Source organism: Thrips palmi, unplaced genomic scaffold (genome assembly GCF_012932325.1).
Source record: "Thrips palmi isolate BJ-2018 unplaced genomic scaffold, TpBJ-2018v1 HiC_scaffold_6, whole genome shotgun sequence".
In the NCBI taxonomy this organism is placed as follows: domain Eukaryota; kingdom Metazoa; phylum Arthropoda; class Insecta; order Thysanoptera; family Thripidae; genus Thrips; species Thrips palmi.
Window position 1 is genome coordinate 2,742,449 of NW_023144633.1, and position 27,069 is coordinate 2,769,517.

A 27,069-nucleotide genomic window follows, 5' to 3' on the forward strand; every position below is an offset into this window, starting at 1 on the left:
CCTTTCTTCCTCTCTCCCGTGGTGGTGTCACCCGGGCGGGGCCATCATCGGCGTCCTCGTCCGCGCTCCGCTGCGCTCCCTGGCGTTCGAGCGAGCGCGGGGCGACCTTGTTGTCGGCGCGCGCACGGCGATGGCCTCGCCGATGGCGGCACACCGATGCGTGTTCTCGCCTCGCACTTTGCATGTCATTTGCCGTTGTTTCTTGTCCGTACTCGAGTCCCGCTGTGTAGCGCAGTGGTGCAGCGCGCTCTCTACCCTTCGACCTGCGGCCCCCGCGGCCCCGCCGCCCTGCCGCCCTGCCGGGGACATGTTGGCTTTACTGCCCCGATCGCTGCCGGCGACTTTTACTCGTGTGCCTGGCTGCAGCGCCACGCTCTGCCACACCGTCGCACAGTGGGCCAGAAGACCGGTGGAGGCGGCCAAAATCCTGGACGCGTTTTGAGCCGTAGAGTCGCTAAATGGGACTCGAACCGAACGTGTGATCCCACCAATGAATTGCTCTCTGAACGAGGAATCCATTGGTGGGGTCACCCGTTCGGTTCGAGTCCTGTTTGGCGACTCTGGAGCTCAAAACGCGTTTAGAGTTTTCGCCGCCTCCGCCGGTCTTCTGGCCCACTGTGCGTCTGCTGCTACACGCGGCGCACAACACCTGCAAACCCTTTTAGAGACAGGCTGGCCGGCAGCGCAGGTGTGTGGAGAGGGTACTTCGTGAAGCGGAAGCGGGGGAAGGGGGAGGGGACTGGTGGACTGCGTTGTTTGATTTTTGTCGACGCGCTGTCCGGGCGAGCGGACTTGGACCGGAACAGAAGCGACAAGATAGCAGAGCGCTCTAGCTGCACTCAGCACAGAGGGCCAGAAGACCGGTGGAAGCGGTCAAGGTCCCGGACGCGTTTTGAACTTCAGAGTCGCTGAATGGGACTCGAATCGAACGTGTGACCCCACCAATGGATTTCTCTCCGAACGAGGAATCCATTGGTGGGGGTCTCACGTTCGGTTCGAGTCCTGATTAGTGACTCTGGAGCTCGAAACTCGTCTTGAGTGTTGGCCGCCTGCGCCGGTCATCTGGCCCACTGTGAGTGAGTCGTCAAGGGTGCCGAGAATCTCGGAGCCTCCAAACTAACTGACAACGTGTAGCCGCGTCGCGGCGTCGCCACCAGGAACAATTAAACCCCACTTCAGGAGCGGCATTTGAATACGAAACGACACTGGACTGGATCTAGTTATTATTTCGAGCTGTTCGAGGCGGCATCTTTGAATTTCATTGCCTCCCTCCCTCCGGAAATTAAATTATGCCCAATGCGTACGAGCGGCAACTCTCTGCAGCTCCCCCGCAAACTGCTCTGCATTTAAATCGCGGAGACGGCAGCGGGAACTTGAAAGAATTCATAATAATTTCGCCATTCTTCAAAGGAGAAACAAGCGCGGGAGAGTCTGCTCCGTCTTCCTCGGTATAAAGATGAGCTGAATCGCTATGGGGAGAGAAGGGGGCGGGGGCGCTCGTGTCTGGTTGTGCATCACCACAAATCCGCACATAGAGAGGGGGAGCCGCGCGCCACCAGTAGTCAGTTAGTTGCGGAAGGAAGACAAGAATTTTCTCCGCAGGGAGACAGACTCATTGGCAATCACATGTGGAAAAAAAGATAAGAAGAAAGGAAAGCAGGCCGAAAAAAAACCATACACGCAAAAAGAGGAAGCAGTAGAGAAAAAAAAACACTTGCGTTTTTTAATTGATATTTTTCCCTAAATTCTACTTTTACTAAGGAGGTCACATCGAAAAACAGCGAAAAAGGCAAACGGGATTTGCGAATGTCGCTGTCTGTTTGTGTGCGGCACGCCACTCAGGGGCGCCGGCAGTGCCGACAGTGGCGATGGCCGTGGCGCACAGTGGGCCAGAAGACCGGTCGAGGCGGCAAATACTCTGGACGCGTTTTGAGCTCCAGAGTCGCTGAACAGGACTCAAACCGAACGTGTGACCCCACCAATGAATTCCTCGTTTGGAGAGCAATCCATTGGTGGGGTCACACGATCGTTTCGAGCCCCGCTTAGTGAATCTGGAGCTCAAAACGCGTCTAGAGTTTTGGCCGCCTCCACCGGTCTTCTGGCCCACTGTGTGCCGATGGCGCCAAAGCTGTGCACTAATTCTCATGGCGCTCACGTGCTTAGCGTGGCGTGGCGCGGCCCCTGCCCCTCCCGGACGGCCCGACATTTGCTTGTGTCGGGAACACACTTCCCCGAAGCCCCGCGCCCGTTCTTTTCGAAGGGGAGTAATAATCCTCCGGCGAAAAAAGAGGGAAAAAGGTGGCAGAAAAAAAAAGAGCGAAAATATGAGATGGGCGTTCGAGGACGCTCTGCTGACGCGTCGAGTTGGTTTCGGTCTTGACGCCGCACAGTGGGCCAGAAGACCGGTGGAGGCGGTCAAAATTGAAGTGACGCGTTTTGAGCTCTAGAGTCGCTAAACAGGACTCGAACCGAACGTGTGACCCCACCAATAGATTCCTCGTTCGGAGAGCAATCCATTGATGGGGTCACACGTTCGGATCGAGTCCCATTTAGCGACTCTGGAGCTCAAAACGCGTCCGGGATTTCGGCCGCCTCCACCGGTCTTCTGGCCCACTGTGCGCCTCCGCGCCGCGCCGGGCGCCATTTCCAGTCAAGAGGTCCAAACGACATTCGATACCGCCGTATCAGGACGTCAAGTCGTCCCCACTACTCAGCCGCGCGTCTCGTGGAGAGCGTCTCTCCGAATGCCCCTCCCTTCCCCCTCCCCTCCCCCTCTCCTCCTCTCCGCCCCCCCCTCCTTCGAGGGCCATCAGCAGCTGTTGTGTGTCCGGAAGCCCGAAAGGGTACACGTCGACGGGGAGGGTGAAGGTATAGCCTGTTGGGTCGAGAGAGAGAGAGAGAGAGAGAGAGAGAGAGAGAGAGAGAGAGAGAGAGAGAGAGAGAGAGAGAGAGAGAGAGAGAGAGAGAGAGAGAGAGAGAGAGAAGGAGAAGGGTCCGCTCGACCGGCCGTCACATCAGCGCCCTCTTCACGCTGTCTCATTGGCGAAGCCCGTCCACGTCGAATGTCTCGCTCTGCGGACCGAACGGTGCTGTCTCTCTCGCACTCACGGGACGTTCCGCAGAGGTGCGCGAGAGACAGAGCGACGCAAGGCTGGCTTAGTTCGTTCCGTTATGACGACGGCGTCGTAATTGCAACCGGAGGAATTAATGCAGTTGATGGCTTGCTCGCACCCCGGCTGCCTGGCCGCCTGTAAGTCGTCGCGCTGGTTTATCGCCCCGGCGCTAATTTGTTGACAGTGTGGGCGTCAGGCCGTTTCCGGCGCTGCCGCGTCGCGACGTCGCGGTGTGGGACCGCCACGCCAACTTGGATCGAGTTGGCGGAACTTTATTTTGCAGTGAGCACGCAGCACGCGCATCGCCAAACAGGACAATTTCGCAACTTTTTCGCCAGCAATTTCCGTGTGTGCAATTTCGTACGAATGTGCGATTTCTGACGCATCAGCGCACTTATTTTTGTTCTCAGGAAGAAGTTTTGTGAAACGCTTGGAGACTGTTCTTTTTTTTTAAGCAGTACTGGGCTTGTTTTGTGTTCTGCTGCGCAGCACCAACCCGCAGGCGAGGAAACTTGATAGGTATCAGAACGTTTTTTTTTTCTTTTTTCTTTTTTCTTTTTTTTCTTTTTTAACGGCAGGTAGTGACAGATGGCGCACCTGAGGGGAACCCTCGCGTCGCTGCCAGTGTGCCGGCCTGGGCCAAGGCCTGGGCGGCGCCGCGCCGCGTGTTCACGCCGATACATTTCGCCGCCCAAGTTTGCCCAAAATTTCCCTTGTCTCGACAAGGTCCCGCAAGGTCTGCAAGTTTTGAGGACGGCGCCGCGCCACGCCGCGCCACGCCGCGCCACGCCCTCCCGGGCAACAAGAAGACACCGATGCGGAACCCCGTCGGGGCGGTCCGGGGTTCGAACCCCCGGCCCGCCCCGGACGCGGCTCGCCCCAGGCACAACTTGGATGAATTACAACTTTATCAATTTTTACGATAGGTTTCATCCACCTCTCCGCCGGGCCAAAATAAACAAGCCGCGCGGGGAAGGCCTTCGGTGCGTTGACGAATAAATATCCCCTCCAGTGGCGTGGCGGCCCCGAAAGTTGACTCCGAGAGGCGTCGTATTTATCGAAAGGTGTGAGGTGTGCCCGGGCCGAGCCAGGCGGGGCGCCGAGGCCTTGATCCGCTCTTAATGGAGGAAGCGTGTGCAGCCGCGAGCACGTATGCGGCCGCGGCCGTGCGAGCTGTGTGTGTGTGTGTGTGTGTGTGTGTGTGTGTGTGTGTGTGTGTGTGTGTGTGTGTGTGTGTGTGTGTGTGAGGGAGGGGTGCGGAAGGAACCACATCCCATCGAGGAGGGAAGAATGTCTGGGGAATGCGACCTCGATGTGCTCGAGGCGCGCCCCGCCCGTCCCCGCCGCACCTTCGCCATGGTCCTCGCCGCGCCCCGCCCCGCCCCGCCCCGCCCCGCCCCGCCCCGCCGCCATCCCTGCAGGCTCAATGCTGCCGGTCCTAATGGTTTGGCTGCTGAGTTCCCTTCGCAGTGTGAAAGCGGCAGTCGCGAAACGGTGTTGCGTCGCCAAGTGATTCAGACACACTGCAGTGCGAAAACAAACAGAGAAGCAGAAAACTTGCTCAGGATGTTGTTTTATTCTTTTTTTCGAAAGCGGAATTATTTTGCAAGGGTTGTAAACCCTCATATTTAACTTCTACTCTCTCTGAAAAAAAAAAAAGAAACTGTGGAAAAAATAATGCGTTTTCGCGCTTGAAGAAACTCAGACGCGAAAAAAAGGGGCAAAGACTGAGGGGGTTTGGTCCAGCTTATCTTGGGATTCTGACAGCAGGTGCCGTGCCGCCGCGTTCGTCCAGGCAGGGCAAGGCAGGGCGAGGCAAGGCGCCCTGCTGTAGGCCAGCCAGCCAGGCAGACGCAGACCAGCTGCAGAGGTCTCCAATTTCTGTCTCGGCCCAAATCGAGGCCCGCGCTGGCCGGGCCTGGCCGGGCCTGGCCGGGCCGTCCCGCTGGGCCCCGGAACTGGCCGGCCGGACACTAATCCGGCCGAGTCCGAGGTGGTCCGGGTCCGGGGGCCGAGGTCCGGGGGCAAGAGGCCCCGAAAACGGCGCGGCTGGCCGGGGGCCGAGCCGTACGCCGCAGAGCCGCGGCACGAAATCGAAGGCAGCGAATCGATGGGCTGCGAATAGGGCTTCGTGGTGGGCAATTATCGCACAGGGCGTCCCGGTACACTGCCCGGCAACAATAACAACAACAACAACAACAACAACAAAACGGACATTTGGTTGCCCTGCGCCACTCTTCACCACATCCACGCTGTTCCATCGTTTCTCAGCCTTGTCCCAATTTAAATTTTATCGACGGTTTTCTTTTTTTTTTGTTTCAGGTGAGTGTGGCTGAAAAAGTTTTTCTCTGTGATGGAAAAAATACTCGTGTTGCTGCCCCAGAAGGTACTGTTGATCGACACACTGCATACTCCATATGGCGCCCTGCCGCACAGTCTGGAATCGGGGCGTTTTGCTTTTGCCAGCCAGCTGGAGCTCCAACGCCCTTTATTAAAATTTTTTGTTTTTATTCACTTCTTTTGGTGTGTTGGCCTTTGGAGTTGAGGAGTTGAACCGATGTGGATTCATTCGTGTGTGTGTGTGACCTTTGTGCTTGTTTTTCGTCACGCGCCGCACAGACACTAACACACTTGTGCTGTGCTACACGCGCACACAAACTATTGATCTCTACGTAAAATTAAAAGAGGCAGTCCGAAAGTGGTTCGGGCCGGGTATGTAGTCGCGGCATCTGCCTCGTTCTCTTCCAGTGTGTCGACGCCCCCCCCCCCCACTCCTCACGGATGGCTGGTCGTCAGCGCTCCAAATTCGCCGCCGCAGAATAGATATACAACAGCCGATTCGAATTGTAAATTCGCGGCGCACGCGATGTAAGTGAATACTTGGCGCGTGTGCGTGTGCGCTGTAAAAAAATAGGGGGGGATTTTTTTTCCCCATCTCTTTTCGCCGCGCGTGCGGGACGGGACGACAGCGTGAGAGGGGAGTCGGGTTCGAACCGCGCTCTCTGGCGTCCACTTGCTAAAATGTATGCATGCGGACGAGGCTGAAATTGAAAACCGGCGGCGGTGGCATCGCGCGGCGGCAGCCCCGTCCACTGCCGGCCGCGCCTGCTGGCTGCGAGTCAAGGCGAGCGTCCCTCGTCACCTTGTCAAAGTGTCGCGTGGCGATTGGCTGAAGCGGAGGCAGTGGCGCTGCGACTCCATTGCAGAATACATTGCCATTCCTGTCAACAGGAGGAGAGCAGCCTCGGTTCCTCTTCCACTCTCTCTATGCCGTCACTCGAACTCGGTTTTGGTGGGGGCGACGGTACACGGGTTCGAAATGCCACGTAGCCCAATTCCTACGAAAAATTAAGTACTCTCTTCGTAAAACCGTCCAGCGAAGAAAAAATCAACTAAATTTCAGTCTATATGTATGATTTAAATTTTTAAGTCGCTACCGATACAGATTTTTTTTTAAAACAGTAGTGTCTGCACCCAAAATCGAAAGGCGGTACACATGGTGTTACGAAGGCGGTATTCGTTTCACCGCCTTCCAAGTGTGGTACAAAAATTACCGCCCATTGAAGGCGGTAAAATTACCACCTTTCACCGCTGTACCGCCTTAATTTTCCCTCCAAACGGAACATTCAAGGCGATAAAACTGTGGAAGGTGGTAATTTACCGCCTTCAATGGGCGGTAAAACGAATGCCTCACTTGGAAAGGCAGTAAAACGAATACCGCCCTCGATTGTGGAAATTTTACCATCTTTGGGTTTTGTGTGTGATGTTGCTGCGCTCAGTCCTGCCCCCATGGGCGTGGCCGGGTCCATCCGCTGTCCCGTTTCGTTTCGTCCTCCGAGCAACAGCGTGCCGGCCGTGCCGGTGTTTACACTGTAGCCCCCCCCCCCCCGAAAATGTTGACTCCGCCGACCTGATGGAGTGAGATGCACCCGAGCGAAATCATTTGGTCCGTGACCTTCGCCCAATTTTCCGCCCAGACGGTGCTCTTCCGTCAACCGCCCTCTGTTCCGCTCGCGCCGCTGCGCCGGTCTGGCGTCTGGCGCGGTGCGGCGCGGTGCGAGGGAAACGGGGGCGGGGCACATAAAAAAAAGTTGTGCTGAAATCCGACCTCGGGGGAAATCAATGTTACGGAGCTGCGGGCCCTTCATACACATGAGAGAGCGCTGTGCGGTGCGGCGAAAGATTCTTTATGCGCGGGCCCGGGGGTGCGAGGGGGATGGCACGATTAGGGGCAGGGGGTGGGGGGGGGAGGGGGAGAGAGGAGAGTCTGCCTGACAAGCTCCAGCACCTCCTGTCGCCACGTCGGCTGCGTCGGCCTCAAGGACTTTGAATCGGGGAGTCGCTTGTTTATTTCTTTGTGTCTTTCCTCCCCCGAAAAGTCCCTGCCAGCCTCGCGCGCGTGTGAAAGGATTTCCCGAAAAAGGGTGATTTTTACCGCGACGCGCAGTGGGCCAGACGACCGGTGAAGGCGGCCAAAACTGTAGACGTTTTTGAGCTCCAGAGTCGCTAAACAGGACTCGAACCGAACGTGTGACCCCACCAATGGATTGCTCCCCGAACGAGGAATCCATTGGTGGGGTCACACCTTCGGTTCGAGTCCTGTTTAGCGACTCTGGAGCTCAAAACGCGACCGGGGGTTTGGCCGCCCCCACCGGTCTTCTGGCCCACTGTGCGACGCCGCCTCTGTACACCTGCGTCCGCGGGTCCACGGCTGCGCCACTGTATGCCCACGGGTCCACGCCCAGGGCCCCGTCGCGCCTTCTGTGGACGGACGTACGGACGTCCCATTAGCCCGAACGCAGCGCGCGTGGACTCGACGCCCGGACACCCCGCGGCTGTTGACGGAATGAAATAAACAAGAAGTTTCGTCATTTCTCGCCGTCCCTTTTATGACGTACTTATGAATATTACCAAACACACATGTACATGCTGGACACGGGGAGGGGAGGGGGCAGGACGCTGGGTCCGGGGGACGGGAACAGGACTTCAGCCCTTACTACTGTGTTGCGACGTTTGTCAAAATTTCGACAAATTTTGAAGGAAAGCGGTTCTTTGCGTTGGACTGGGTACCGCCTTTGGACGCAGTGGCCGCCCAAAGTCAGCTCATTTCACAAGCTTCTCTATCTGCAATTTTCTTCTTCACGGCTGTCCTTTTCACAGTGTACTGAGCGCTTTTCCGGTGTCCCTGGTAATGGCCACTGTGCCGCCGTAGACTGAGGAAGCGCGCCAGGCCGAATAATTGGCCGGGATTGGCTGGCGGCCTGCCTGCCTGCGGACCGACTCGTCGCTCTGTCTCTCTCGCACTCACGGGGCGCCCCGCGTGGGTGCGAGAGAGACAGAGCGAGACTCCCGGAGTCTTGGCTGCCAGGCGGGCTGCGTGCGCACTTGTCCCCACGGCTTTGCCGCGCCAAGGATCAGGCGGCCGCGGATTGGGGGTGACGCTCATCTAATGAAGAGGGAGAGGGGGGGGGGGCGCTTTCGCGTTCGGTGCAGCGGCAGTAGGTCGCTGGGTAAACTTGTTTTTTCTCCTGCGGGAACGAAAAGAGTGGGGGCGCACAGTGGGCCAGAAGACCGCTGAAGGCGGCCGAAACCCTAGACGCGTTTTGAGCTCCAGAGTCGCTAGACAGGACTCGAACCGCACGTGTGACCCCACCAATGGATTCCTCGTTCGGAGAGCAATCCATTGGTGGGGTCACACGTTCGGTTCGAGTCCCTCTGAGCGTGTGGTTGTCAGTGGTACAGCATCATAGGACCCCTCAGGGGACTCTGGTCGGCTCGAATCAGAGTCTTGAACCGCTGCCGTAGTCGTGTCGCTAACGCGCATGGTGAGGGCGGTTTCGCGAAAATTTTGGCAAGCGAGACATTTGTCCGGCAGTGTAAAGTCGGTTTGCAGGTGCGCTGCGAGGCGCGTCGCGAGCAGCTGCCGCCGCGGAGCGTTACCCCGGATCCCCCTGGGTCTGGGTCTGCGGCTGGCACGGCACCAGGGGCGGGGCGGGGCGGGGCGGGGCGGGGCGGGGCGGGGCGGGGCGGGGCGGGGCGGGGCGCTGCCGAGTCTGGCCGGTGTCAGTCACGCCGCGTCCCTGGAGCCCCTTCATTGCTGGCATCATCTTCGGGCCGCGGGGACCCGTCGTGGTCAGTGAGCCCCGCCCCGGCGGCCCCGGCGTACAGTCACAGCCAAAAGCCATCCCGATGTAATTGCTTTCCTTAATTAACGAGAGCGGAGTGGGGCAGTTGGCGGTAATCTCAGGCCGCGCTGCTCGTCCACCTGGCTCCCCCCCCTCTTCATTGGGTATGCCCTGGTACTGAGGTGACGCGATGAAGGCGACGCGTCTTGCGTTATATTTAACGCATGGTGAACTAAGGGAAAGTTTAGTTGTGCCGAAACTGTTTGCAAACTTCAAGTCAACATGAGTTCATTTTTTGGATGTTTTCGAGTGTGCTCACGGGAGGGAGTCCGGAGAGAATAGACGGGGCGATCCGGAGTACAATGCACCGCTGGAAGCGCTGGAAGCATGCCACGGCGACGGTCTTGCAGTGCAGCAGCGCAAGGCAGCACAGTGGGCCAGCAGACCGGTGGAGGCGGCCGAAACTCCGGACGCGTTTTGAGCTCCAGAGTCGCTAAATGGGACTCGAACCGAACGTGTGACCCCACCAATGGATTGCTCTCCGAACGAGGAATCCATTGGTGGGGTCACACGTTCGGTTCGAGGCCTGTTTAGCGACTTTGGAGCTCAAAACGCGTCTAGAGTTTTGACCGCCTCCACCGGTCCTCTGGCCCACTGTAGGCAGCCCAGGGCCTCACTGTCTCCGTCTCTTCGAGACGCCCTCCTCGTCGCACCCTCGTAAAAACGTTAAATTAAATTTTATAAAATTTTTGTTAAAGTTTTGTTAAGAGTAATCAACTTTTAATTAAATCGTCTACTTTAATTAAACTTCTTTTGTTAAATTGCTGTGTTTAACAAAAATTTATTAGTTGGATTTATTAAAAAAATGATCTAACAAAATTTAATTTGAACCTCACATTAATGTTTGTTAAAAATATTTCTTTATTAAACTCGTTTGTAATTAACTTTAACAACATTGGACGGTCTTGTTAAGTTTAGTTCGGTGTTTAATTTGAGTTTGTTACGGATGTTCCTAAATTAAAGACTTCTTTGATTAAAGTGAACACTTGCCCTGGATTAAGTTAACGGATTATGTTACGATCTAATTTAATCATGTCAATAAGTTTAGAGGCTTGTCTTCGTGAACAGCGTGAATTCAACGGGACAAAAGCGAGGAAAGGGACTAGCTTCCATTAGTTGAGCATCAACATCAAGCACGCGCTTTTCAAGGCAATTAACACGATTATGTTAAGTCAGTCCTATGAATGCAAGATTTAATTAAATTTAATAAAAACTTGTATGCCGCTAGATGGCGCTGCCGTCTACTTCAATCCCTTAGCTCGCGGAGATCACTAGCATAGCCGCTAGCATAAGGTGCGCAGGCGGATCCTTCTGAACCAGTCGCGCTCAGGGGAGTCCGATCTCCTAATTTTTGACTTGGTTCCTCTAGGCAGGTGTCTAGGGGGATCTGACCCGGCCTGAGGGTCTCTGTCGAACATCCATCCGAAATTATCGAACCAGTTCAAACGTTGCCCGATTTTAATCAAAACTTCTTTAATTAAATTACTTTAACTTTAACAAGGGATTTTATTAAAAGATTTTAATTAAAACCGAAAAATTGAATTAAAACTTGTTAATTTTAACAATATTTAACTAGTTTTTGTTAACGGAAAGAGCCTATGACGTGCTACCTGGATGCATTATTGGTAGCTGCTTCACCAATCTGGCCTTATTAACGGGCCCTTAACAAAAGTTAATAAGAAACTTCATTAAAGTTAATTAAATTTTATAAAACTGGTATTTGTTAAATATTAATGAAAACTTAATAAAGTTTTAATATAACATTTATTAAATTTAATTAAGGCCATTTTACGAGGGCACTCCTCGTCCTGCCGGACACATCCCGGACAGAGATAAGGCGAAGCGCTCTGCGGGTTTAGCCCAGAGATGCACTTCGCCCCCCCTCCCCCTTCTGCCATTTTCCTCTCCCCCCACACCCCCGCTCCCGCTTTATCTGTTATCCCAACTGTGGCGAGAACTCTTTCGCCACGCGGGACGCAATGACAATTTTCAATGCTAACGTCAGCGCGGATTAACCCCCACGATGTCCGCCCCCACACATTTTGGCAAGTCGACTGAGCATTTTGTTTTTTTGGGGGTCTTTTTGTGGCGGGGTTGTTTTCAAGCAGTTATAGGTCGTCAGCTGCGGCCACAGCATTCCTTTCGCCCTAGTCTTCTCAAAATGTTCATGTACACTGATTACTGAATGTCAAAAAGGCAAAATTGCTGACTTTCGGCATCAAAACAAGGTGTTGTTAGCGGCGGCGTTCGATGTGGGGCGAATGGCTGCTCTACACGGTGCTGTGCGTGCCGCCACACTGTCTTGACCGACTTGCAGTGCGGGCCCCGCGTAGGTCGATAGTCTGCATTCGTAGAGACAGAAGGACCGGCCTTAATGGCTCTATTTCGGCTTGGCCCGGAGCCCCCGGACTTCCCTATCTGCATTTGACGGCCGGATTGCACGGGCTGTCCGAGCTGGGGCTCGAGCCCCGAGCCGGGGCCGCACAGTGGGCCAGAAGACCGGTGGAGGCGGCCAAAATACCGGATGCGTTTTGAGCTCCTCAGTCGCTGAATGGGACTCGAACCGACCGCGTGACCCCACTAATGGACTGCTCTCCGAACGAGCAATCCATTGGTGTGGTCACACGTTTGTTTCGAGGCCCGCTTAGCGACGCTCGAGCTCAAAAGCGTCTAGGGTTTTGGCCGCCTCCGCCGGTCTTCTGGCCCACTGTGCTAGGCCGCCCTTCGGCTGTAGGTCGTTAGCTGGTAATTAGAGGCCTTCTAATGACGTCATTGTACGCGGAGATGGATCGCGCGGTCCCGCCTCCAAGCACTGCCACTGGCCGCGTCGACAGCCTGACTTACTCGGCCTGGCCGGACGCAACCCCGCGGCTTGCGTGCATCGCGCGGTCCCACAGATCTGTCTCTCTCGCACTCGGGCAGTGTGCCGGAAGGGTGCGAGAGAGTGCCGGCTGCAGAATCGCTCGGCAAGGCAGTGCCAGAGACAGCCGGAAATCCACCGGGATGCTCCCCGCTGCCCTCCGAACTCGCTTTGACTTTGCGCGTGCACTGCTAGGACGCGTGCACTGCTAGTGCCGGCCGAAGGCATCGTGACGAAAACTGCTTTTATTCGGGCAGTTGCTCCGACCGTGGGCGACCGCGGTGGCGGCGCGGCGCGCTGCGGTAGGCCTGAGTGCGGAACGATGTGAGACCTGCGGCTTTGCGGTTTGCACAGTGGCGAGGGGGGGGGGGGGGGGCTCGGGGCGTTGGTTGCACTTTCAGTTCATGGTGTCGAAACGGGAAGCTGCGTGGTCGATCCTCGGCGCAAGATCAGGGACGCGTCGTGGTGCACCGCCAAACTTCTGGACGCCACTGCTAGTGTAAATGCACGAAAAAAAGTTCCCCTCCACTAGTATTTTATTTGGGCCGTGTCCTGGCTCTCCGTCCGTTGTTTCTATTTTTTTTCGTTCGCATCGAGAGGCATAGTGTGTGTGCAAAAAGGGGGCGGGTAAAGGACAGGGCGCAGGGCGGGCTGCAGCGCGGCTGCATTAAAATTAAAGGCCCAATTGGGCCGGGCCAGTCCGTCCATTTAAATGCCGCCCGGCCTGCCCGGCCTACAGTGTGGCCGAACTGGGCGCGTCGGCTCGCACAGTGGGCCAGAAGACCGGTGGAGGCGGCCAAACCTCTAGACGCGTTTTGAGCTCCAGAGTCGCTAAATGGGACTCGAACCGAACGTGTGACCCCACCAATAGATTTCTCGTTCGGAGAGCAATCCATTGGTGGGGTCACACGTTCGGTTCAAGTCTCATTCAGCGACTCTGGAGCTCAAAACGCGTCTGGTGTTTCGGCCGCCTCCACCGGCCCTCTGGCCCACTGTGCTTCGGGCCGCTCTGTATACAGGCTGCACTCCCTCGCCTCGGGCTGGGCTGGCCGGGCCCTGCAGCCTTACAGCCCTACACCTCGTGCACTTGGACCCCTCGCCTCGTCTCGCTCTTTGCCCGTTTCCCTCTCGGGCCTTTCCAGCGGCCGGGTTTACTGCCGGCCGGCCTAACGACACCGGGGAAAATGAAAAAGGAAAAGAAAGAGGGAAAGAAACTATTAAGGGGTTGGTATTTGAACCGCCGCAGGAAGTGTGGGTGAGGTGTCGGTGCAGGCGGCACGTCGGAGGGTAACCAACGGGACGGGGGACTTTTTTTTCCCACCCTGTTTCAACACGCGTGGTCCACTCGTGAGTTCGCACCGCCAAATTATAAATATTGCCGGTGCAAGAAACCATATTCCGGCACTGTATCATTACCGTCTCTGTTGTCGTGCATCAACATTAAAACGGGCACCGGCGTTGTCACTGCTCTCCACCGCGGCCCTAGATTCGGTTGCACCGGCCACTCACATTTGTTGGTAAAGTGAGTTCCTCGGCATAATAACGGAAAAGGCATCTGTAATTTAAATGGAACCGCCGCGGTGTACTGTCTACGCCACTTTGAGGTGGGAAGGTGCCTCAACTTTCCAGTCAGTTTCAGTGGCCAGGCGGGCCAGCCGGCCAGGCCATCAGTCTGATGAACGCCAACCACGTCAGGAGCAGTAACACAACGCCAGCGACCACCAAAGCCGCGGGCGGGAGAAAATGGAAATGTTTGTAAATTAACTTGCAAATGTGTGTCGCCGGCGCGCGCGCCGCGCTGTCACTGCGTCGGTCTGGCCGGGCCCGGTGTTGCTGGCTCCGGGGGCACACCGTCGGCACACCGGCCGGCTGAAGTGGCGAATCAACTGGAAAAAGATGTCGATGCACTGCTTTTTCCTCACGGCGTTTCGTGGATTTTTCCCCTCTTTTTCCCCCCTACTGACCTCTCACATTCATAAGTGTTGAACCAGTGAAAATGGTTTTCGGGTGTGGTCCAGCCAGTCCGAGTGGGACTCGACCAATGGCAGAGCGCGTGTGAGTGAAGTGCGGCTCAGACACAAGTGGAAAAAGAACGTGGTTTTTTTTAGGGGGGGGGGCAGTCGCGATGGGCATTTATTCATAAGTCGGGGAGGCGCTGTGTGTGCATTCATCAATATTTTCACGCGTCTAGACGAGAATCGGCTTTTTTCCTCGCTCCCCCTTTCTCACCCGTTATTCATTGGGAGAATCCTCTCTCCTGATCGGATCAGCGTACCTTGCCATTCATAGCTTTGCGTCGCTTTCGCGTCGCTCTGCGCATTTTGCTTCCCTCGTCCCCGTCGCGCTGGGGTTATCTTTAGCGGCTCAGACGGACGTTAATTAAGTCCTCGGACTTTCTAACGGGCCCCCGGCCGTAGTGACGCGTCGCGGAGAGGACTCTGACGGGGAGCCGACCCTTCGGGTTTGTGTAAGCTGGGGATTGAGGTACCGCATGTAGGTGAGGAGCTCAACCGTGATCAGGCCAAAGTAGGTTCTTCAACTGCTGACGAAGCGAAGCCACTACTTCCTCTTGACAGCAAACCCCTCAGGAAAATAGCGTTTGTCGGAAACGCTTAGGATTTAATTTGAGCGTTCTGGTGCCTTTTGGTCCGCGCAGTCCTCCGGATAGTCCAGCAGCTGGACTGCGCGGTGGTGGCCGGAGCAGCCGCCTCGCTCTGCCAGCCCGGCCGGACAACCGACTTCGATTGATCCGTCCGAACGTCAGCGAAACGAACGCGCCACTATCTCCTCCAGACGCCTTTCTCCTGCATCCGGTCCGCTCTCCGTCCACCAACCATCCCTAATCCCGCCTCGTGGGCTGAGCCCCGCAGCCCCGCAGCCTCGCCCGGGGGCGAAATAAAACGCTTAAAGTTTTACGAATTACCACCATGACGCCCCTGGGACGCGCTCGCTCGTGGCGTTTTAGGATCACTGGCATCCAGCTGCTGCTGGCAATGGCATCCTGCGCATCACCCGCTCTCTCTCTCTTTCTCTCTCTCTCTCTCTCTCTCTCTCTCTCTCTCTCTCTCTCTCTCTCTCTCTCTCTCCCTTTCTGTGTGTCAGGTGTGAGTGTGTGTGAAAAAGCGAGACAAAGAGAGAAACAGAGAGAGAGAGAGAGAGAGAGAGAGAGAGAGAGAGAGAGAGAGAGAGAGAGAGAGAGAGAGAGAGAGAGAGAGGGGAGAAAGAGAGAGAGAGAGAGAGAGGAGAGAGAGGCGGCAGGCCGGAATCGGTGGGCACAGGAACCCTTTTGAATGGTGCCGATCTCTCTTCCGGCCGTGGGCAAGCCCTGGGTATGGAAGAACACGGGCCGGCCGGCCTGCATAGCCGCCGCCCCCGTTCTGCAGACTGATTCCGAGAGTCGCTTTCGTCGCTGTGTCTCTCTCGCACCTGTACGGGACGCCCCACGAGTGCGAGAGAGACAGAGCGACTCCCGGAATCAGCCTGCTGGCCGTTCCGGGTCCGCTTCCCGTCCAGGCCTTCCGCCCACGCTTCACCTTGGCTTCGCTGGCTTCGCTGGCTTCGCTTGGCGGTGTCTGGGTCGAGGCGGCCCGGGGGGTCGCCGATAAATGATTAATCGGGGTTCGAAGCGAGCGCGGCCGCGCGGCGGCCGACGTGCACAGCCTGTCCTTGTTTTCCAGGTCGGGGTTGGCCGGCGAGCGCTGCTGCAGACCGCCGGAAATTTGACGTCGGATCGACGCGAGCTCGATCTCGACAGCGATTCTTGCTGCGGCGTGTTACCGAGTTGGAATTGTTGTCCGACTCTCGGCCTGTCCGGCCGGTTCGTTCCTTGAAAGTTCCCCGGGTTGAATCGCATTCTTCCTTGATTGTGGGCAATGACGCTGCACGCTGCAGGGGCTGCGGTGGGTCGGCAGGCCCCATCCCCGAGGTTGTGGGCAAGGTGGAGCTGCCCCGCGGGCTGCAGGGGCTTGGCGGTGAGGCCGTCCCGGCGCCCACTGTGAGCCCCATCGAGGTGCGGCAGTGGGCTGGCGGGGGGCTGGCGGTGAGGCGGCGGTCCGGCGCCCCTGCTGCAGCTCATTTACAGTGGACCTCCAATGGCCTAGCCTAGGCCGCCAGCCGGGCCGGGGATCGGTCGGGGTGTCACCCAGGGGGTGACTTGGGTGGGGGTCCTGTCGTGAATCCTGCCGTGGCTCTGGGGAGGAATAGAATGGGGTGGGATGAATGGGCTGGCGAGTGCACGGGAGTGGTAGGCTCGTCTCTGCCAAGCGGCGAAGGGGAGGGGGCAGTGCCTCTATTTGACCGTGCTCCCCCCCCCCGCCTCGACAAAGATCCTGATGAGTCGGCACCGCCGGACCGGACCACTCCCGACTAGCCAGCATCAGAATAACAGTCGCAGTGGGCAGCATTCGGAAAAGTGCAAAACGAAAAACTTGTCAGTAAAATGTGTAAAAAAAAACCTGGCCCCTTCAAGTATTTTTGCAGCGTTTTGCAGCAGGCGACGCGGGATTGCCAAAGCGCGCTGCTGCGGAACCGAAGATAATGTTCATTTTCCGTATAAATCATTAGCTGGCATCGCGGGACGTGCCGCGCCGTGCCGAGCCGTGCCGAGCCGTGCCGCTGGGCCGTGGGGGCGGAGGGCGGCGACAAGCCCTTATCAAAATTGAATCATTTCGGACGAAAGAAAAAGGGTCAAAGAAGAGGGATGGCCCGATACAGCGCGGTTTCATCATGGCGCCCCACTTGTCATTGTCTCGGCCAGATGGGCGGGCAGTGTGTGTGCAGCGCCGGCAGCGCCACCAGTGCATCGGGCTGCAGGCCAAAGAGGAAAGGGCTACGTGGAGGCGATGCAGTCAACAACCTTGATTACTGGGCAACGTTTGCGCATTTACTCCTACGTACCAGGACAAAACCATCAGAAATTCATCCAAAAAAAGAAATTCTTGAATTTAAAAAAATTCTTGTTTTGTTTTCAAAAAAAAAAAATTACCCCAATTTTTTTTCTTTTATGCAAAATTTTTTTGCTGTGTTCCTCAGCCATTTTTTCTCCTATAAAAACCAAGAAAATTAAAAGTCAGGAAGCCATTTTTCTGCTTGTATTTCAGGGCTTGAAGAAAAAAAAAAAAGATTTTTCAAAGTATTTAGAGCGAACTGAAATTTTTTAGTAATTTACTAAACAATCCTACCTCCTCCGAGGTGTGCAGCAGCAGTTCTGCTTCTGAAGGCTCCGGTGACGGCCGAATCCGCGGGTGTTAGTTAGGTTCTCGGAGATGGAATCCCCTCCGAAAATCCGAGGACGATGCAGATTTGCCCCGGCGCCCCCCGGGGCTATGTACTGAGTGCGGACAAGTTTCGGACCGGAACCCATTTTCTCGGCGCCCGCTTCTCCGCCGGAACGTTTGGTTAGGCACGATTCGGAAAGAAATTGACTTTGCAAGCGCTGCGGTTCGGGGAGGGGGGGGGAGGGGGGGGCAAGGGCCTGCCCACGACTTTGTTTCTTTTCCGGACAGTTTGTTGCCGCGGGCTCCAGGCAGGCCTCCGGGCTCCAGCCGATTCACTCGGGAGACAAACTGGCGCGTGCCGCTCACGCTCGGCGTGGGCCGTGCCGACCAAACTTTGAAACAAGGCGGTGCCGCGAACGCGTGCGAGTGTGTGTGTGTGCGTGACCGTGTGTGCGTGAGGAGATAAAGGGAAACGCGGGAAAATTTGAAACACTCGCACTGAGATTCAACGCCGCCCCGCAAAAGGCGGCGGCCGGATTTTCCGTGTCCCCTTAAACGCCGTAGGTCTTAAATACTCCGGGGGCCCACGACCGTTGCGCACAGTGTTTGTAGGTGAGACTGTGTGTCCTGGGGAACGGCCCGGCCCGGGCCACCCACCATTCCCTTAAAATCGGAGTTTGGGTAAGGCCCCGGGACCAAAGCTGTTTACAGGATTTTCCGAGTTTTTTCAACATGCACCCGGGGGCCGGTTTTTTGAGCGGTGTTGTTACTGCGCTGACGACGTTTCGGCGCGTGTGTGTGTGTTTCTGAAGGGGCCCCCAACGTTTTGCGGGTGTTTCCACAGGCGGCCAAAACCCCGAGTTTTCTGCGGTTTTGGGCCAGGCCGGGGGGGGGCCCTGCCGCGTGCCGGTGTGTGTGGGACATTGCGGCCCGGTGTTTTAAAGAGGCGGGCCCCCCAGGGCCTGCGGTCCCGGCATGGCCAAAGGCCGGGCTGGGACACGGCGAATTGAAAGAGGCGCAATGCGCCCTGCGGTGGGCCAGCCAGGCTGCCCGGCTGGCCGGCCGGGAAAGGGGCCCGCCCGTGTCGTGTTATCGGGCAGCCTGGACAGCAAAACACGGCGGGTACCTCGCCGCGACAAAAACAAGCGCCGAAGGCGTGGACCTACCCTTTTCACCACAAAAGCCTTCTTCTTCTTACTCTAGCTCCATTGTATTTATAGTACAAGAAACACACACACACACACACACACACACACACACACACACACACACACACAAGGGCCGAAGGGACCTTTCTCCGGTTTCATGTTGTTGTTTTTTTTCTGGACACGTTTATCGCGTGGCGATTACGACTCGCGGACTTCCCAGGCCTTCGGGCTGCTTTTGGCACGGACTGTACTGGGGCATTCTGCGGGGCGCGTCTAGGGGAGGCTGGGCTGGCCGGGTCGGCAGAGTGGGCTATCACTTGAAATCACCCATCAATCCCAAAGCAAACAGCGGTTGATAAACTGTGGCCGTTCGCCCCCGACCGCCAGACGAGGCCGAGCCACCAGGCCCTGGCCCTGCCCCGCCATGCGTCGGCGACGTTTCGGTGGCTTGTTGATGTCCCGAAGCGCGCAGACCGCTCATCCGGAGATAAAGGAGGCGGGACGTTGATGGAGGGCGCTGGAATGCGTTAATCCCGGTGCCTCGGAAAATCCCTTTTTATTATTTTCTTCGAGGGAAAGCGCACCGTGCTGTGGAGACGGGTTTTCCACCGCCGCCTCTTCTTGTTCTCAAGTGACATGTCACCTCAATCACACATTGTGTGATATGGCTTTGTATACTCTCCTCGAGTGTACGAGCAGAAAGATGTATCTGTGCAGATGTGAATTTTTTCACCGCTCAAAAGTTGGCAATTCTTTGATGTTTTTCGAGTTTTTGACGTCCAGCCGAGTATGATAATTTTTGATTGTGTTTTTTGCATTTTTTTTTCCAAGACAAAAGGCGGCTGACAGAACGTGCCGCGCGCGGCCGCGCGGTGCCTCGAGACGGGCCGAACGAACAAACGGACACACCATAAAAAGGCGCAGAGACACGAAGCTCATCGCTCCTCTTTGCATCACTCCGGCGGCCCGAAACTCCGGGGAACTCCGGGCAGGGCGACTCCGTGAGGGTAACCTACTTGCCCGGAGGCATCCCGGTGCATTTGTCCGAGTCGGGCGGGTTGCCCTCCGCCAGCTCTCGGCCATCGCACCGTCCCACGGTGGGCCAGAAGACCGGTGGAGGCGGACAAAACTCTAGACGCGATTTGAGCTCCAGAGTCGCTAAATGGGACTCGAACCGCACGTGTGACCCCACCAATGGATTGCTCTCCGAACGAGGAATCCATTGGTGGGGTCACACGTGCGGTTCGAGTCCCATTTAGCGACTCTGGAGCTCAAAACGCGTCTGGAATTTTGGCCGCTTCCGCCGCTCTGCTGGCCCACTGTGCGTCCCCGGGCCACTTGATCGGACTGACCCGCTCTCTGCTCGTCTCCGCTGTTTTTACTGGCGTCGTATAGCAGCTACGATTTGTCCTCCAATGACTCGAGAGTAAACCGTGATCGATCCGCTCCGCCAGCGCCTCGGTGACGCGGGGGGATAGCGGCGGCCGTCGTAACAAACGTGACACTTCCTCGTCGAACTGCCTTCACCACTCCACTGACAGGATTACCGCCGCCTCTGTGCGTCAGGCTGCCGAGTGGCGCGGCAGAGCTCATTGACAGCTCGGGTCGGCATCGCACTGCACTTTGAGAAATCACAGAGTGGCTTGTGCTCGGCGGTCCCCTTTGCGAGATGTGGGTCAAATTATCGGGTGCAGGCAGGCCGGGCAGGTGGGCCGTGGCTTGGCCGCTTGGCAGTGGCGTTGCCTGCCCACCCCACTGCAGGCGCTGCATGCAATGGGAGCAATGGGCCGAGCGTTAATTCGGGGCTGTGCAATCAAAAGGGAAGTCGAGGGAGAATGCTAAGTGATTCGAATTGATTGTCGGCAGGCAGGGCCAGGCAGGGCCAGGCAGGGCCAGGCAGGCCGTCCGCGGCCGCGTCTTCCTTCAGCACAAAGGTCCCTTTTCCCCTCCTCTCTGGCCATCAGCGTGGCGCACAGTGGGCCAGAAGACCGGCGGAGGCGGCCAAAACTCTAGACGCGTTTTGAGCTCCAGAGTCGCTAAGCAGGACTCGAACCAAACGTGTGACCCCACCGATAGATTCCTCGTCCGGAGAGCAATCCATTGGTGGGGTCACACGTTCGGTTCGAGTCCCATTTAGCGACGCTGGAGCTCAAAACGCGTCTAGAGTTTTGGCCGCCTCCACCGGTCTTCTGGCCCACTGTGCGCCGCTGAGACGGCCTTCCTCCGAGCGATTTTCCTCTGCGGCGATACTCTCCAGACAGACGTGTGGTGAGATTAGCGAGTCGAGGCGGCAAGCCTCGCAGGGACAAGAGGAGTCGTGGACGTCTCGGTGCGCGGCATCAAGAATTAAAGTGAGGGGACGACGAAACTTCCCCGAAGACTGAAAGTTTCCGTAACTTGTTTAGTGTCGACTTTCGAGTGGGGCCGGTAATGAAGACCTCGATGTGCGTCAGTACGTCGCTGGCCAGTGGGAAACAGTCGGCTCGAAGTATGTGTCTACCGGGCGTCTCAAATCGGCAAGGTGAGTCCTTTTTTCCGGTTGCCCTTGTGAGACTTTGGGTCTAGAGACGGCCCCTTCGGTTACCTTCCCCTTCGGAAGTCGTCGTGTATTTTTTCCTCCCTCTGATTGTTGGCGTCCATTTCCGTTCCGACATTCAGAGAGCGGCTCATTTTTGCCCCCCCCCCCTCCCCGCCGCTCGTACATCTTGCTCTTATCATTGTTGGCGTTTCCCCTCCGGCTCTGCATCTGCCGCGCATCTGCCCGTCGATCTCCTACTTCTTATTTACGTTGGCGGCAGCGGCATCCTGCTCCCATTTTCTCCGGGTTTTTGTGCCCCGCGCTCCGCGCTCCGCCCGCGGCCGCGCTGGCAACAGGAATCCCCCTTAGCAGTGCCTATTACGCGTGTCTCGTCGCCTAGTTAGCCGCGTTGCCCGCGACGCGCTGTCGGGGTTCTTGGCACCTTGCTTATCCTCCACGGCACGCTGCTTTTTGGCCAAAGGGCTCGAAATTCCGCTGGTAGATGCGCGTCAACTGAAAGAAATTTGTCTGAACGCTGACAAAGCCATTTTCTTTTCGGGACTCGAACCCGGGAACAGTGGAGGTTGCTGGAACTGTTGATGCGTTTTGAGCTCTAAAGTCACTAAACAGAGGTCGAACCGAACGTGTGACCCCACCAATGGATTCCTCGCCCGAAGAGCAATCCATTGGTGGGGTCACACGTTGGGTTCGAGTTCTTTGTAGCGAATCTGGAGCTCCAAACGCGTCTCGAATTTTGGCCGCCGCCACCGGTCTTCTGGCCCACTGTGTGTAGTGCGAAGGCTAATGAGATGCGTTTGCCTGCTCGGCCGGCGCGCCGTGGCGTGTGGAACAGCGGCGCGTTCTGTCCGCGGCGAGTGTCCCCTCCTGGGGCCTCTTGGTGCTTGACCTCCATGGGGACGACGTCGGTGGGGCGGGGGGGGGGGGGGGCTTGGCCCCGCTGCGCTTGCTTGTTGGCCACAGTCTGACTGCGCATCAGTGTGTGTTAGTGGCGCAGACAAGGGGAGGGAGAGAGAGCGACGCCTAAGTGGCGGAAGGGTGCCCGAATACATGCAGGGTGACGGCCGGACGGACGGAGACGGACGACCGGGCGGACGTTCAGTAGACAGAGAGGAGTGCAATTAGGGGCCATGTTCTCAGACCGTGCAGCCGGGTCGCTGTGACCCTGGCGGAAAACTACGGCTGAGCAGCGGGAAAACAAGCCGGGAAAAGCGGAAAAAGCGTGTGCATCCCTGATGAGGCTGTGATAGTGTAGCGTGGCTCACTCTGAAATTCAATGAGCGGCCGTTGCATGGCGGGGCTGGCTGGCGGGGCTAAGCGGCTCGAAAGGTAAGAGAAAGGTGGGTCGTGACAATGGCCAGGCAGGCGGGGTGGGCCGGGCCTCCGGGCCGGCAGGGCAGGGCAGGGCAGGGCGGGGTGGGATTAATTCCGCACAAAAAGGAGAGAGCGGGGCTTAGGGAGGCCCCGTCGCGCTTCCCACGGAGTGCATACAAAGGAATCGAAGCGCCACTGCACCTGTCCTTGTCTGGCACCTCAATGCCGCCAGCCTTGCCTGAGGCTAGCGCAGGGTTTCTCTCGCGCTCGACCCGCCCCATCGAGCTCTCTCTGGTCGGTTAAGTGCGAGCGGCGGCGCCAGAAACAGTTCCCTTGCAGCGCGATTCGACCGTGGACGTGCCTCACAGGTGCGTTGGCAGTCAAAGGGCGCGCGTTCAAATACCGCCCTCCCATTTTTTACTTCCGCCCTGACAGGCCTAAGTGCTCCCGGCTGACGTAGCACAAAGGCTGGGATGAGGGGACCTCCATAGATGATGCTGCGAGTTTTGGTTATCCTGCCGGAATGTAATATCGACGTGCAGACAGGGCCAGGGCCGGGCCTGGGCTGGAGGCCTGAGTTTGCCCAGGAACGCCCGACTCCCCGACCCTCGCGCCACTCGCGTCTGCGACGTCACGGCGAGCCGGCTCGGCGTGCCTAAGGGGATTGTCCGCTAAGCCTCGTGGCCTTTCTTGTTTCCACGCACGCGCGTACTCGTACCCGCCCACACGCGTAATGCATGAATCTTTGCCATGACCTCACCTGAAAAGTCCGGAGAAAGTCCGCGGATCACGAAGGACGGACTGTAGGCCAGGCCGCGCCATAACTTGTCCCGCCAACTTTTTCCCCGCTGGCTGCTTTACATGGCCGGGTTTGAATCCGTCCCCATCTGTTGCAAAGCCGCCCGGTCTTTTGAGCCGCCCGGCCGCGGACATCGGTTGCCGCGGATTAGGGCCGGCTTTCTTCCAAATTGGCCCCTTCATCACCGTCAGCAGGCCGACGGGCGGAGCGGCGGAGCGCGAACTATCACCGGGTCGCCCTGTCAGCGCCCCATCGAACTAACTTGAGTGGTCAGGGCAGTCGCTGCAGAGCGCTGCAGAAGGGGTGCAAACTAGGGCGGTAAATCACTTGGGTCTGATCAGACTTTCTAATTGATGTGAGCTGGGAAGGCCCGGCGTGCGTGCGTCTCGGCCTTTTGGGCTCATTTGCTCGCGCCTCCGGTCCCTTCGGCCTCCGGCCCCTCCTCTTTCCGAGGTGACTGTCGTGGCCAGCTGCTCGCTGCGCAAGGCCCTCGTTTCTCGAGAACAATAAACGTCGAAATGAATTAATGGCCAGAACCTCCCCTCGCATCGTCCGGCATCTCCGTCCGAGCCTCTGGCCTTCTCCCCCTTTCTCCCTCACTCACTTCATGTCGCCTGCGAAATGATTTCGCCGAGAACCCGGGGCCATTCTGATTATTAGAATGGGCCGGCGGGCCGCTTGTAACGACAGAAAGAAGTTAGACGGCTTCCTCCGTTCTTTTCTTCTTTTCTGCGGGGATTATTTTAGTAATTGAGCCCGGCGAGGGGGCTGCGAGATGCTCCCTGGACGGACAGGGTGAATCTGCGTTTTGTGGGGCGAGCCTCTGACGCCGGGAAAAACGGTAAGTGCTAGACCCTTGTTTGTTCTTCGCGTTCCAAGTTCATGTTGCCTACTGCTTTCATAACACTTGAATGGATTGATGGGCACCAGGGAAAACGATCCCACCTCGATCGCCCTGCATTGCAGCCAGCAGAATTTAATCAGCCTGTAAGGTTTCACACTGCAACACGACATTTTGACATTTGCAACGAATGACGACAACCGCTTGCGCACGTGCCACGTTGCCGAGGCCACGTCAGCCTTATGTAATGCGGACAGTACATAGAGACGGCCCGGTCGTCAACTCTACCTGGTGCGTGCTCTCGACCCAAAGACCCCCCTCCACTACCCCGCCGCGGCCCACCGCATTCTCCTGAGCACACTCTTCATCGTGACAGGCATTGGAAAGCTGGACCGCTCCAGTTCGGCCGCTGGCGCGCTGGCGCCGCACTCGCTGGCCTGGCGGGGCCGTCAGTGCCGCCAAAACAATATCTGTCACGGGCAGAGCTTCGGGCCGCGGGAAGTTGCGACGCATCAGTGCAATCACCACCGAGTCCGCATAATTTATGAAATTTCCAACGGGCCATTGTGCTGAGGTGTGGACTGCCCGCATTGTTCGCCGGTGAGGGCTGCCGAGCGTCCGTTTGTTCGTTGTTTCTTGCCCGCGGTCTGCGCTCACGTCCCTCGCGACTTTCCATCCCCGTCGGAAGTAGCGGCTGTTCCTATACCCAATTGAGCCATCCGTTCCACTTCCGGTTCCCGGCTTGTCTCCACACCCGCGTCCCCGGGGGCGTGGCTTGCCGTGACTCGCCGCGACTCGGTGACCCCTGTATCGCGCGGCTTTCCGGCTCCGTTCGTGTCGGAGGGAGCTTGCCCGCCCCCGCGACACCGAAGTCGCATGCACCTGTCTCGTTTAACGCTGACGGATGGTGGATCACGGGCGTTGGGGGCCGGGAAAACCATGGGCAAACAGGGGTTGTCGTTTAAAGAGGAATTAGTCACAGCTAGCTGATCACCCGCAGAAAAAAAAGTCGGCAGCTGTAATTGCTGCTGTAACGCTGTTAGTCACCGCGGGGGAAAACCTCATTGTTCTTTTAATCGAAATTCGCGCATTGCTTCCTTTTTTGGCACGGCGAACCGCGCTGCACTTGTGTGCACTAAGTACGTAACGAAGTGGGCACTCTGTGCTGGCCACTGGTGCGAGTGAAATGAATAATGAAGGAAGTTGCTTAATTAAAAAGACGCGTTGCCGCGATGGCTCGGGCCCAGGTGAGCGGCACAAGATGGGGAGAGGGGGCACTCCAAGGCCGCCAGGCCCCTTCTTAAGACGCGGGCTGAGGCTCTGCGGGCTCCTGCCGACCTCCATTGAGTGTTCGGGCATTTACCTTGTCATGTTTGGTGGTGATCGCGGCTAACGGGTCCCTCTGTGCAGAGAATTGGACCGTTTTTCAGGTCGTTGAAAAATGTCTGCCGCCGTTTAATTAGCCGACCAAGTATGAGGAAAAAGACTGGAATGAAATGTGAGCGTCGGCTTTGAATTCGAAAAAAGAGATCCGCAACGGCCGCGGGATCCTCTGATGTGTAAAAACCGGCAGTGTGATTGAGGGGCGTGTGTGTGCCAAAGGCTCGGACGCCACTAAACGAAAATGTTCCGATTGCCCGTTTGCCGATCAAGTCGAAACTCGTGGGGAGTGCAAAGGTGATGAGGCCGGCGTGGCTAGCCGAGGCAACCGAGCGGAACGCGGAGAGCCTTTTTTTTCGTCTGAGCGGACTGCACTGCCGGCCTCGCCTTCCTTCCCTTTGCGAACAAAAGCAACATTCTTAACGAAGGGGTGGAGATTGCATGTATTTTTCAGCGGGACGCGCAGTTCATGCCGCGGTCCATTATTAATGGCAGCTTTCGCGCGGTGGCTGGCGGTCTGCACGATACCTGGGCCGAAGCGCCGTTTTCTATTTTCACCCCGAACAATCAATCTCGTGGAGTAACGAAACATCATCGCGAGAGTTATGAGCGCAGCGCTTGCAACTCATGTTACCGCAGATTACTTTCCGCCTTTTGTTCGAAGACATCCCGCGGGGTCGATGCAAACTTACTGCGGGAGCGGGGTTGTTTGGAAAAATGGTGCCCGCGGCCGAGAGAGCAGTACCTCTATTGGTACACGGCCAGAAAATGGGGCTCCGTTCCATTCTCTAAAGTTCTTTGTTGAAACGGTGTCTAACCCTGCAACGTGTGACGAAGGCAAACAGAAAAGAAGCATCCACGAATATGAAACGACATTCATGTCTGGCGTGGGGTGGCGCTGCCTCGGTCTTTGCGTCCCTCCGCATGGCCTCGGGCTGTGCGTTGACCCGATTCCACGTACATCTATCTGGCCTAGCCGATCTGTATAGGAGCGCACGCGAAAGTGGGAGTAATATTATTCCATTATTACCAACTTGCGCGTTGCGGGCCGCTCGCTCCCTGGACAAGTTATATTACTACCTATATCACTAGATCTTGTTCGAGCAACTGCCAATCCAGCTGGAGGGCTTGCATGAGATGCCGTAGTCGGCCAAAGCGGGTATTGGTCGATAATCCACTGGTCTGAAGTGGAAGGATGACACCGATGTTCTTTCAGCACAGCTTGCTTCCAGTTTTCTTTGTCCGTCGCTGTGGCTTATTCTTGTCGGCTAGACTGAGTTGTACTCTTCTGGTGGCAGAAAGGAAAAGAGCCCCGTGCGCGCCGTGCAAGTTCCATGAAACGAAATTCAACAAGAATGGGAGAAAGTTTCAAGGATGGGGATTCTGTTAATAATGCCCTGTCCTCGGCGCCACTGCTGAGTTCTTTCGCAGCCGAAGTCACTGAAGACGTTGTGAGCTTGGTTGCACGACAAGAGCCTTCTACGCCAATGCTCGGATATGCGGATATATTCGGACGCGAACCTCTCGAATCCCTCAAAACTATTTGTGTTTTATTGGATATTTATTCTAACCCAATCTCATGAGAAAAAGCAAGACTGGTTTTATTTTTCCTACTTTTTGCAGTGTTCCGCGGGAGAAACACTCAAATCGCAAGTCAGGCGTGGCAACGGCGCGGCC